This window comes from Wyeomyia smithii, chromosome 3 (genome assembly GCF_029784165.1).
Source record: "Wyeomyia smithii strain HCP4-BCI-WySm-NY-G18 chromosome 3, ASM2978416v1, whole genome shotgun sequence".
In the NCBI taxonomy this organism is placed as follows: Eukaryota; Metazoa; Arthropoda; class Insecta; order Diptera; family Culicidae; genus Wyeomyia; species Wyeomyia smithii.
In genome coordinates, this window is record NC_073696.1 from 237,522,162 (window position 1) to 237,532,710 (window position 10,549).

Consider the following 10,549-nt stretch of genomic DNA (forward strand, 5'->3'; position numbering starts at 1 on the left):
AAGAGGCGCTTGTTGAGCTTGTTCAATAAGTTCCTGGAGCAAAACATTGTACCGCAGGATTGGAGGCAAGTGAAGGTGATCGCCATCCAAAAACCAGGGAAACCAGCTTCTGATCACAACTCTTATAGGCCGATTGCAATGCTATCCTGTATCCGGAAATTGAAGGAAAAAATTATACTCCGTCGTTTAGACCATTGGATCGAATCAAATGGTCTACTATCAGATACTCAATTTGGCTTCCGCCGTGCCAAAGGGGCGAATGATTGTCTTGCGTTGCTTTCAACAGATATTCAGCTGGCGTATGCTCGCAAAGAACAAATGGCGTCTGCGTTCTTGGACATTAAGGGGGCTTTTGATTCCGTTTCTATTGACATTCTTTCGGGTAAACTTCACCGACAAGGATTTTCTCCAATTTTGAACAATTTGTTGCACAATTTGTTGTCCGAAAAGCACATGCATTTTACGCACGGCGATTTGGCAACTTTTCGCATTAGCTACATGGGTCTTCCCCAGGGCTCATGTTTAAGCCCCCTTCTTTACAACTTTTATGTAAATGACATCGACGAATGTCTGGCAAATTCATGCACGATAAGACAACTTGCAGACGACAGTGTAATCTCTGTTACAGGAGCCAAAGCTGCCGATTTGCAAGGACCATTGCAAGATACCTTGGACAATTTGTCTGCTTGGGCTTTACAGCTACGTATCGAATTCTCTCCGGAGAAGACTGAGATAGTAGTTTTTTCTAGGAAGCATGAACCTGCTCAGCTTCAAACACAATTAATGGGTAAAACGATTTCTCAGGTTTTGGTACACAAATATCTTGGTGTCTGGTTCGACTCTAAAGGCACCTGGGGTTGTCACGTGAGGTATCTGATGAAAAAATGTCAACAAAGAGTGAATTTTCTTCGTACAATAACCGGACAATGGTGGGGAGCCCACCCAGGAGACCTTATAAGGCTTTACCAAACAACGATACTGTCTGTTATTGAGTACGGGTGTTTCTGCTTCCGCTCCGCAGCAAACACACATTTGATCAAACTGGAGCGAAAACAATATCGTTGTTTGCGTATCGCCTTGGGTTGCATGCAATCGACCCATACGATGAGTTTGGAGATCTTAGCTGGAGTACTACCATTGAAAAACCGCTTCTGGAGCCTGTCTTCTCGTATTCTTATCAAATGTGAGGTCTTGAACCGTCCTGTGATTGAAAATTTTGAGAGGTCAATCGAACTTAATTCTCAAACCCGTTTTATGACATTGTATTCCAATCACATGTTCCAAAATATTAACCATTCTTCGAATATTCCAATTCGTGTCAACTTATCAAATACTTCTGATTCTACTGTGTTTTTCGATACATCCATGATAGAAGAAACTCGTGGAATCCCGGATCATTTACGCGTGCAGCAGATCCCTAATTTTTTTTCCAATAAATATCGAAACATCAACTGCGACACTATGTACTACACTGACGGATCACTTCTGGATGGGTCCACTGGCTTCGGTATCTTCAATAACAATTTAACCGTCTCCCATAAGCTCGATAATCCTGCTTCTGTTTACGTCGCAGAATTAGCTGCAATTCAGTACACCCTAGGGATTATCGAAAAAATGCCCACGGACCATTATTTCATCTTTACGGACAGTCTCAGTTCCATTGAGGCTCTCCGATCGATGAAAGATGTTAAGCACTCTCCGTATTTCCTGGGGAAAATACGGGAACATCTGAGTGCTTTATCCGAAAAATCTACTCAGATTACCTTAGCGTGGGTCCCTTCTCACTGCTCGATACCGGGTAATGAGAAAGCGGACTCTTTGGCTAAGGTGGGCGCAACAAACGGCGATATTTATGAAAGACCAATTGCCTTTAATGAATTTTTTGCATTTTTACGTCAGAATACGATCATCAGTTGGCAAAATTCTTGGACCAAGGGGGAACTGGGAAGGTGGTTACATTCCATAATCCCCAAGGTATCGACGAACCCGTGGTTCAAGGGGTTGAATGTAGGTCGGGATTTCATTTGCGTGATGTCCCGGCTTATGTCCAATCACTATAGATTTGACGCGCATCTCCGTCGTGTTGGGCTCGGGGAGAGTGGTATCTGTGCCTGTGGTGAAGGTTATCACGACATAGAGCACGTTGTTTGGTCATGCCCTGTACACCGTGATGCCAGGTCTAGATTAATAGCTTCCCTGCAGGCCGAAGGTAGGTAGCCGGCTGTTCCGGTTCGTGATGTCTTGGCGAGCCGTGACCTATCCTACATGTCCCTTATATACGTTTTTCTGAAATCCATCCACGCCCCAGTTTAGTCCTATCCCCTTCCGCCTACATCCAACCAAACGACAAGAACACGTTAAGACCCCGGATCCGGAAACAGCAATCAGACCCGCACGATACTCTCAAGGCCCGATGGAAACAACCCAATATGCCAGTCCGTAATATCTTGGCCCAGCAGCGGAACAAATTTAATATGCTGCTTACCTATGGCAATGAAAACCATCAAACAGCAAACCTGTGCTTTTAATGCAAAATATTCTAGCTTTAAGTTAGATTTAGTTTCAGCTCGTAGTCGGCAGCGAGGATAAAAAATTTGCTTTTAGTTATTAAGATACTTTAGAAAGTAAGCTACCAGATATAATTGGCGCCGTTAAACATTGAATTGTATTTGTGCCGTGTCAAATAAACTATAGATGAAGAAAAAAAATACACAGCATAACCTTCGCAGCGTGTATATTCTGCCGAGCCGACGACGAAGGAGCATGACCCGGCTGCGACCATGATTCCCTTTTTTTTGGGTTGTTGTAATGAATTCTTGTATCATCTCACGACCCTTACTTTCTTGCTGCTGGAGGGCTTCAAGTTACAAGGAACCCAATCGATTTGCAATCATTTTCAAAACATGCGATCGCGTGAAGATGGCTTGACGGGTAACTCCTAATACCAAAGCAAGCTGTTCTTTTATTTGGCATCGAACATTTCCTCCTATTCAGCGTTTTCGAAGGTTTTTTGCCTTCATTTAGCGGTACAATCTTTAACATTGAAGCCGTCTTTAAAACGAAGGAAACTTTCACGGCACGTTGTTCCACTTAGAGCAGCATTTCCGTAAACTTTTTTCAACTCTCGATGCGCTATAGCCGAAATATAACATTTGACACGAAATTAGACATTTTCACACAATTTAAATAATATGACGACACAATAAAATCACCAACGTGTCAATGCGGTTTGTTTATCATAAATCTCAGCATCACGTTTAAGATTATGTTAAAATCGACCTAACTGACAACTAGCGTGAACTTAGCTGCGAGCCTAATACAGTCTTTCCACTATTATGGGACAGCTACAATTATGGGTCACTTCTTCGAAAATACGTGTATTATCACGAAACGGAGCAATTTTTATCAGCCATGGTATTTTTTTTAACTCAGTTGTAACCTTATTTATAAGATAGAAATTATTTGAATTTGTAAATGTTACAAAAAATAATTCTACCCGGTGCATTAAATGAAGTGACCCATTGTTGTAATAATGTTACATATTGCGGTACACAATTGAAGGTCAATCCATATTTTGAATATTTTTATTACTTTTGCATGATAATTCATCAAGTCTGAATAAAATAACTTATAATTAAACTGTTGCAACAATAAAATAACTTATGTGATAAATTTCAACGACTAAATGATTTTAAAAGTCAAAAGTGGCCCATGATTGTGCCTTTTGCTGTGTAAGTGATATTTTTTCCCCAACCGATTTACACGCATCAGTTGCAGTGAAACTAATTGTTGATCTTAAGCACACATCAGAATACAGAGGTAGATAGTAAAATAAAGATACACTAAGGTCGCTTTTCACGCGGGTTTTTTTTACGCGGATTCCGGAATTTACGCGTTTTTTTACGTGGATTCCGGAATTTACGCGGTTTTTTTTTGCCCGGATTTCGGTTTCCCTTCACTCGGAATGCAAAATTAACGATGTTTTTTTTTCTCCGCGGATTCCAGAATTTACGCGGTTTTTTTTACGCGGATTCCGGAATTTACGCGGTTTTTTTACGCGGCACGTATCCCCCGCGTAAAAAACCACATTCGTGTAGTTGATGACTTCTCCGATTTTGTATTTATTTTTGAACATTCAGGCAACACGTTGACTGACCCATAATTGTAGAGGGACTGTACATCAAACTGTTTGAAGTTTTAAACAGCGTATAGCTGATACTGTTTATTGCCTAGTCTGTTGTGAAAAAACGAAGCAAATTTAGACAAATCTTTGTAGATTCGCTTAGAAAAGGTTTAGATTGTTATCGCGAATGCTAAAATAAAAGTAGTAAAGTTGAGAAAAAATACTGAGATGAAATATGAAAAAATGTAGATTTCCAGTCAATAATCTCACTCACCCGTAAACTTCGTTACCGCAAGATAACAGAGTTCGCCTTGAAGGTTCCAATCTCAATAAACCTTAGGTAGAACAATAACTGATAGGTTCTTTAGGAATGCTACCTTCTTAAAATGTCTAAAAATCAAAAAATAATGATTTACTTTTTCAGATGTGACTTCAGAGGCTTACTATGTTCTAAACATGTTCTAGATGTTCTAGACATGTTCTAGATCATACTGCTTAGCATACCTTAAGAATGTTTTTATCTTTCCTATAGGGTTTATGACGTTTTTGATTCAAAATTGTTCTATTTCAATCTAAAATATCAACCAAACCTAGATAGTTTCGCTAGTTTTTTGCAGTCTCTTGGACACTTAGGTGTTTATTAAACAAATAGCATTTTTACACACAAAACGCTGACGATCACATTTTCCACGATGCAAACTAAACTGAATTCTCTTTTTACGCGACTTTTTTACGTGATTTTTTTACGCGTTTTTTTACGCGATTTTCTCGAAATTACGCGATTTTTTTTACGCGATTTTCTCGAAGTTACGCGATTTGTGTTATGGAAACATTTTCATATGAACCAAGATATAACAAATGGCCGAATAGGTTAGGTTCAATAGGGAAAATGGTCAAAGAGGGCCAAAGGTCAAATAGAGCAAATGATCGAATAGGGTAAATAATCGATCAGGGTAAATGGTAATTTTACAGGTCAATGAACAACAACAAATTTCGCAGTATTTATTACTTCAATGTATGTCGGTATTATTGAAATAAAGCCTGCTATAACAGGGAGTTAATTTTCCAAACACTTAGGCAGCTCCTTGTATCGACCCTTACAATACTTCAGGTCGTTACGGAAAGTTATTGCACGTTCTACATAGGGATCATTATCAGTGAAATGGTTCGCCAATTGCTCTGCCAGTCTCAATCCTTCCTGCAATTTATCAACAGTCATTTCCCAAACTTCGTCACAAACTGCTTCCTGGTCTGAGCCTTGCAGCATTTCCAGAAGGTCCTCGTCAACCAGTACTGGATCCTCTATCAACTCGTCAACATCGTCGCCAGTCATAACGTCAAAGCCTTCCCCGCCAATAGCATGAGCCAGGAGAATAATTTCAGAGACGTCATGTGTCTCTTTAGCACATGGACACTTCTTAACACATTCAGGCCAGATGGTCTCCAACAAGCATTGAGCGTGGACGACTTCATATCTGCTACAGCTGCACCAATATGATGGATGCATTCTTTCATCGTAAAGGCCTTCCATGCGTCCGCAACACTGAGCGTAGGATAGTTTTCTATTTCCAAAATAAATCGCATCGTCTTGCCTATGTAATGCTTCTTGAAATTAGAAATGATGCCCTGGTCCAAAGGCTGTATTAAGGACGTTGTGTTCGGAAGCAGGAAGGCCAATTTTACATTAGGATGGTAGATAATCGGATGTCCGGGAGCATTGTCGACAAGTAGAAGAGCGCGAAAGTCAAGACCTCTTCCAAAGCTCTTCCAAATAGGTCTTGACCTCTGGGACGAACATTTCATCAAACCACTTCTTGAATATAGCTGTCGTCACCCATGCTTTCTGGTTTGCCATCCAGTGAACTGGAGTTGGTCGTAATTTGCTCCCTTCAACGCACGAGAGCGCAAAGAACGGTGATTCAGTAACGGCTTCAAGAGTTTGTCACCCGATGCATTGCTGCAAAAGAAAAGTGTGATTCATATCTTTCGCAACTTTGAATCCACCCCCCGTTTTTGCAGTTTTGGCTATATATGTGCGAGATGACATTTTCTTCCAGTAAAGGCCGCTTTCATCCGCGTTAAAAACTTGATGAGAATTGTATCCCCCTTCCTGGATAATTTTAGCTAACTCCGCCGGATACTTCTTGGCTGCGGCCTCGTCTGCTGAAGTGCATTCTCCACAAAGTTTCACATTTTGAAGAGAATATCTCTTCAAAAATCCAGCAAACCACCCAGAGATAGCACTGAACAACCTCTTTCCATCACTACTACTCGAAGACGGCTCTTGTTCGTCAAGGGCTTTATGTAAATGTAACGCCTTCTCTCTGATGGTTGGACCATCAAGTGGGAGCCTTTTCTGTGTGTGGTCTTGAATCCATATATTCAGAGCCTTTTCCATCTTCTCAACTCAGCTATTACTGCATCACGAATTGCTTTCTCATGATTTCGTATCGTTCTTATTGTAGAATCACTCAGGTTAAACTTATTGCTCACTGCAGCCGGCGACTCACCTTGAACAAGACAGTCCAATATTTGAATTTTCGTCTGCAATGTTACTGACCGTAGCTCCTTCGCGTTGAAGAGTTTGCTGAAACGATAATATGAAGAACAATACTTTTCGTGACGTTTTATCGTGGTTTCCAGAAAGCTTACCAATCTTAGTAATTTTTTTATAAAAGTTGAAAACCGGTTAACTACACACAATCAACGATGTAGTTTGTTTTTGTTTTGTCCAGTAGTTTGTGACGATACGTATCAGAGCCAGAGCTGCGGAAAGTCAATATCATACTACTGACATTACGCCAAAATGATGCAACACCAGAATCAGCCAACTACGATGCATGGTTCATTACAAAAGAGTTTGCGATGTTTCGATGATTCTGTTAGCGTCAACTTTCACTCTCATTTTTTTCTTGCTATCTTTCTCCATCATTCGGATATGGCTGTACTGAGATTGAACCAGCAGAAATATCAAGTTCATTTTGACAGCATGATGTTATTAGGATAGCAAACATAAAATCAATGATTTTTCTTCAATTGATATGTATGATATTGATATATGATCGGCGTGCGATCAGACTGAAATAAGCGCCGTTTTCTCAGATTGAGTTATTGACACCCAGTGGATATGAGTAGTAATAATCTATCTATTATGAAGTAACGAAATCGTTTGAGCATTTGATAACGATATTATAACAAAAATTCTCTGTAGCAGCTTGCCTACACAGCAATCGCGGCGGTAAATGTCTTTCGACGCTTGGTTCGGTTTGGCTGCACGCCGACTAAAAGCATTGTCAATAAACAACTATTAAGGCTCGAATACACACACGGCGTATAAGGCGTAAACGCGCCTTCCGTTGGGACGCCTTTCAACCAGAACCTTCTAGCTTTGTCTTCTAGTGAAGAAGGTAGTACGCCTTCAGCTGCGTACTTGACTGCCTTCCGTGTAGACGCATCGTGCCTTCCACGCGGTCTTGTGTCGCCTTCTTTTAGCGAAGGCGCTGGCACGCCGTGTTGTATCATTTTCCGCCTGCTGGTAATTCTAGAAGTGTGTTGCCTTATTTTTTCTTCCAACAAACATAAACAAACATGAATTAGGTGGCATGACGACAAGAAGGTTAGCGCACGCCGGAGTTCGAGACGGCGTGATTGCCCCTTCCGTGTAGACGAGTGGAAGGTGGCAGATGCTAGAAGGCACATAAAAAGGTTTTAAGAAGGTACTGACAATTTTCGTCAGGAAGGCGTTGTCACGCCGTGTGTGTATTCGGGCCTTTACTTCGTTTTGTAACTGAGCGTATTTAAGTTTGGTACATTTTGAATCTGTATGATCATTCATTTTTATTCTCAGTAGAGAATATGCTTTTTAACACCAATTGTAATAAACACAACACCAATTGTAATAAACAAATTCTATTATTTTTTTTCAAATAATCTCATATCTGAAAACTAATATTCCATTCTTAGTTACTCTTTGAGTTTATGAATTTGACTCTTGAATATCGTGCTTGTTGTAGCTTAAACCAAAAACAGTGTTAGTTCGCGGCAAAAAATGAATCGCGGGTGGCAAAACAGAAAACTTTTAACTATGTATGGGTATGTATATTTATATACAGATCCTGTTAAATTTTGGCAAGGTTCAACTTTGAAACTGTTCAATTTCAATTTCAGTCATGTTTGGTTTTGTAACAAAATCTAGTTAAACAAATATTAATTTAAAATCGATCATCCAAATTATTCTCATTTCAATGATCTTACCAATGGCAGAACAAACGCTAGCGTAGTAATCCCAATACAGCAAAGGAAATCAAATTTAAAAAATCCTGATAGCAACAAACTTCAAGCTGGCACTTTAATAATCACGCTACTGAACCGATTTTTGATGTTCCAAAAATCACCTAGATTTGCATTGCAGTGATATTCCCGAGTAAACTCTGTACATTCACAACGGTTGACAATGGAAACCCGAAAATGGCAACAAAAGAGACAAGATATTGATTCACTTGTCGGATCTCCACGCTTACTGTGATGGTTACTGGCTGTTCATTAGAGAAAAAAACGAGTGCGATGATATTTTATTTCTCGTCATAGTCAACATTTTGCTTGGATTAATCGCAGCTCTGATCAGAGCTGCCAGAATATTATTCGTAACAGTAATTCCGAATGTACATGCACGCTCGTGGAAAATAACTCCAAAATGCGTAAGATTCGACGCATTTCCGTAAAAAGTGGAGCAACTCCCATTGAGTAACACTACACATACCACGTAGCAAAAAAATTTATCAAAATAACGCGATCTTTATTTTACACGATTTGTTCAAAATTACGCGATTTGTTCAAAATTACGATTTTTTTACGCGATTTTTTTTGCGCGGACGCATCAATCGCGTAAAAAAAGAATCCAGTGTACTGTGCTTTAAGATTGAAGCTTTTAACACTGTGATGTACTGATTTTTATTGACAAAAAACAGTGTCTTCTATAGTTATTGGACAGAGGAAAAATATGAATCTTTGTCAATGAATTATAATAGGTATACTGGCGGAAGGAATAAGGTCGGTATAGTAGAGCAGTGAACTGAAAAGAAGTTGTACGGCTTGATAAACAAATAGATTTTTTTCAATTTCGCATGTTTTAAGGAATGGAACGAATCCAAAATGAAGATCTAAAAATGCATCCACTGAAAGAGTGGTAAAATTTTTAGTATTAGCGGATACCAACAAGTTATTTCACGCAAATAATTCCAGCTTCAGTCATCAAAACATTTATGACGAAACAGAAATATGATATGGCATATGGCATGAAAAAACTGTGAAACAAACACATTTTAACCAGAAAACTAGTATTATAAAATGTGAAGAATATTTTGATAATTTGAATGCTTATACGTATACGTACACAGGTCATTTGAGTCCCAAATCTAGGGTCACTCCACCCCCTCAAAGACGATATCTTTACTGAACTAAATTAAACCACGCAAAATCGATCAGCACGTACCTATGTGTGTACATTTTGGCTTTCCACCACAGCACCTTTCGGTACCAGATAGATGTTAATTGAATAAAACTGATGATAACGAATGTTTAACAAATGTAGCACGCGACTGTAGTAGCCGGCGATAGACAACGCACGGGACAGTGAATATGAGATCGGGCAATGAAATGGAAATACCACACCCGACCGACTACCGTGCGACATCGGTTGCGTGCCCGTGAAAATGGTATTGGTTTACGGTCTCCTAATGCTGACGGACTGCCTGACTGACCGAGCGCATAGCATGTGTTGATTTAATATTTTAACTCGTGAACTTTCAACGAATTGATTTATTGCCTCCGCTGGGTAGGCGATCACGAAACCTTCACTGATTCTAACCTCCACTCTGGACCCTCGCCAGCGGGGCATACCGCCCTCTGATCGAAAACTATGAATTTGTGTGATTTTAAACTTAGTGACAGTTCGAACAACGACCTTGTGACAGGTTAAACGCACAATATTTTCAATGGAATTAGAATTAAAATTATTTTCCAATTGTCATGTTATTACCCTCTCTTGCTAATGAAATTCATTCGCACGGTCGAGTGTGTTTCTTCGTTCAACGTGTACACACAAAGTGAACAAAAGTAGGTACGTCAACTATTTGCGATGAATGTTTGAGTAGTCTGGGTTGCGTTTTGGGAACAGCAATTGAACAAAAAAAAAAAAAAAAACGACAAATACGGTCGGGTGACATCACCTCCGGGTGATTCAACAAATCACATGATGTGGGTATTTTCCCAATTACGACGAATATACAAAATATGGAAAATTGACAAAACCTTGTCAAACTCGATTTCATTACATGTCATTTCAAGAGTTGCTAATCAAAATTTGAATTACAGGTCAGAATCGAATATATACAGTCTACAATTTTTCATAATTTTTTAATCAAAGTT

General features: G+C 39.6%; 1 pseudogene; it reads right to left on the reverse strand.

Annotated features, from left to right (window-relative positions):
- Window positions 1–5,160: 5,160 nt before the first annotated feature.
- Window positions 5,161–5,926, reverse strand: LOC129729130 (tigger transposable element-derived protein 1-like; annotated as a pseudogene).
- Between the last annotated feature and the right edge of the window lie 4,623 nt (window positions 5,927–10,549).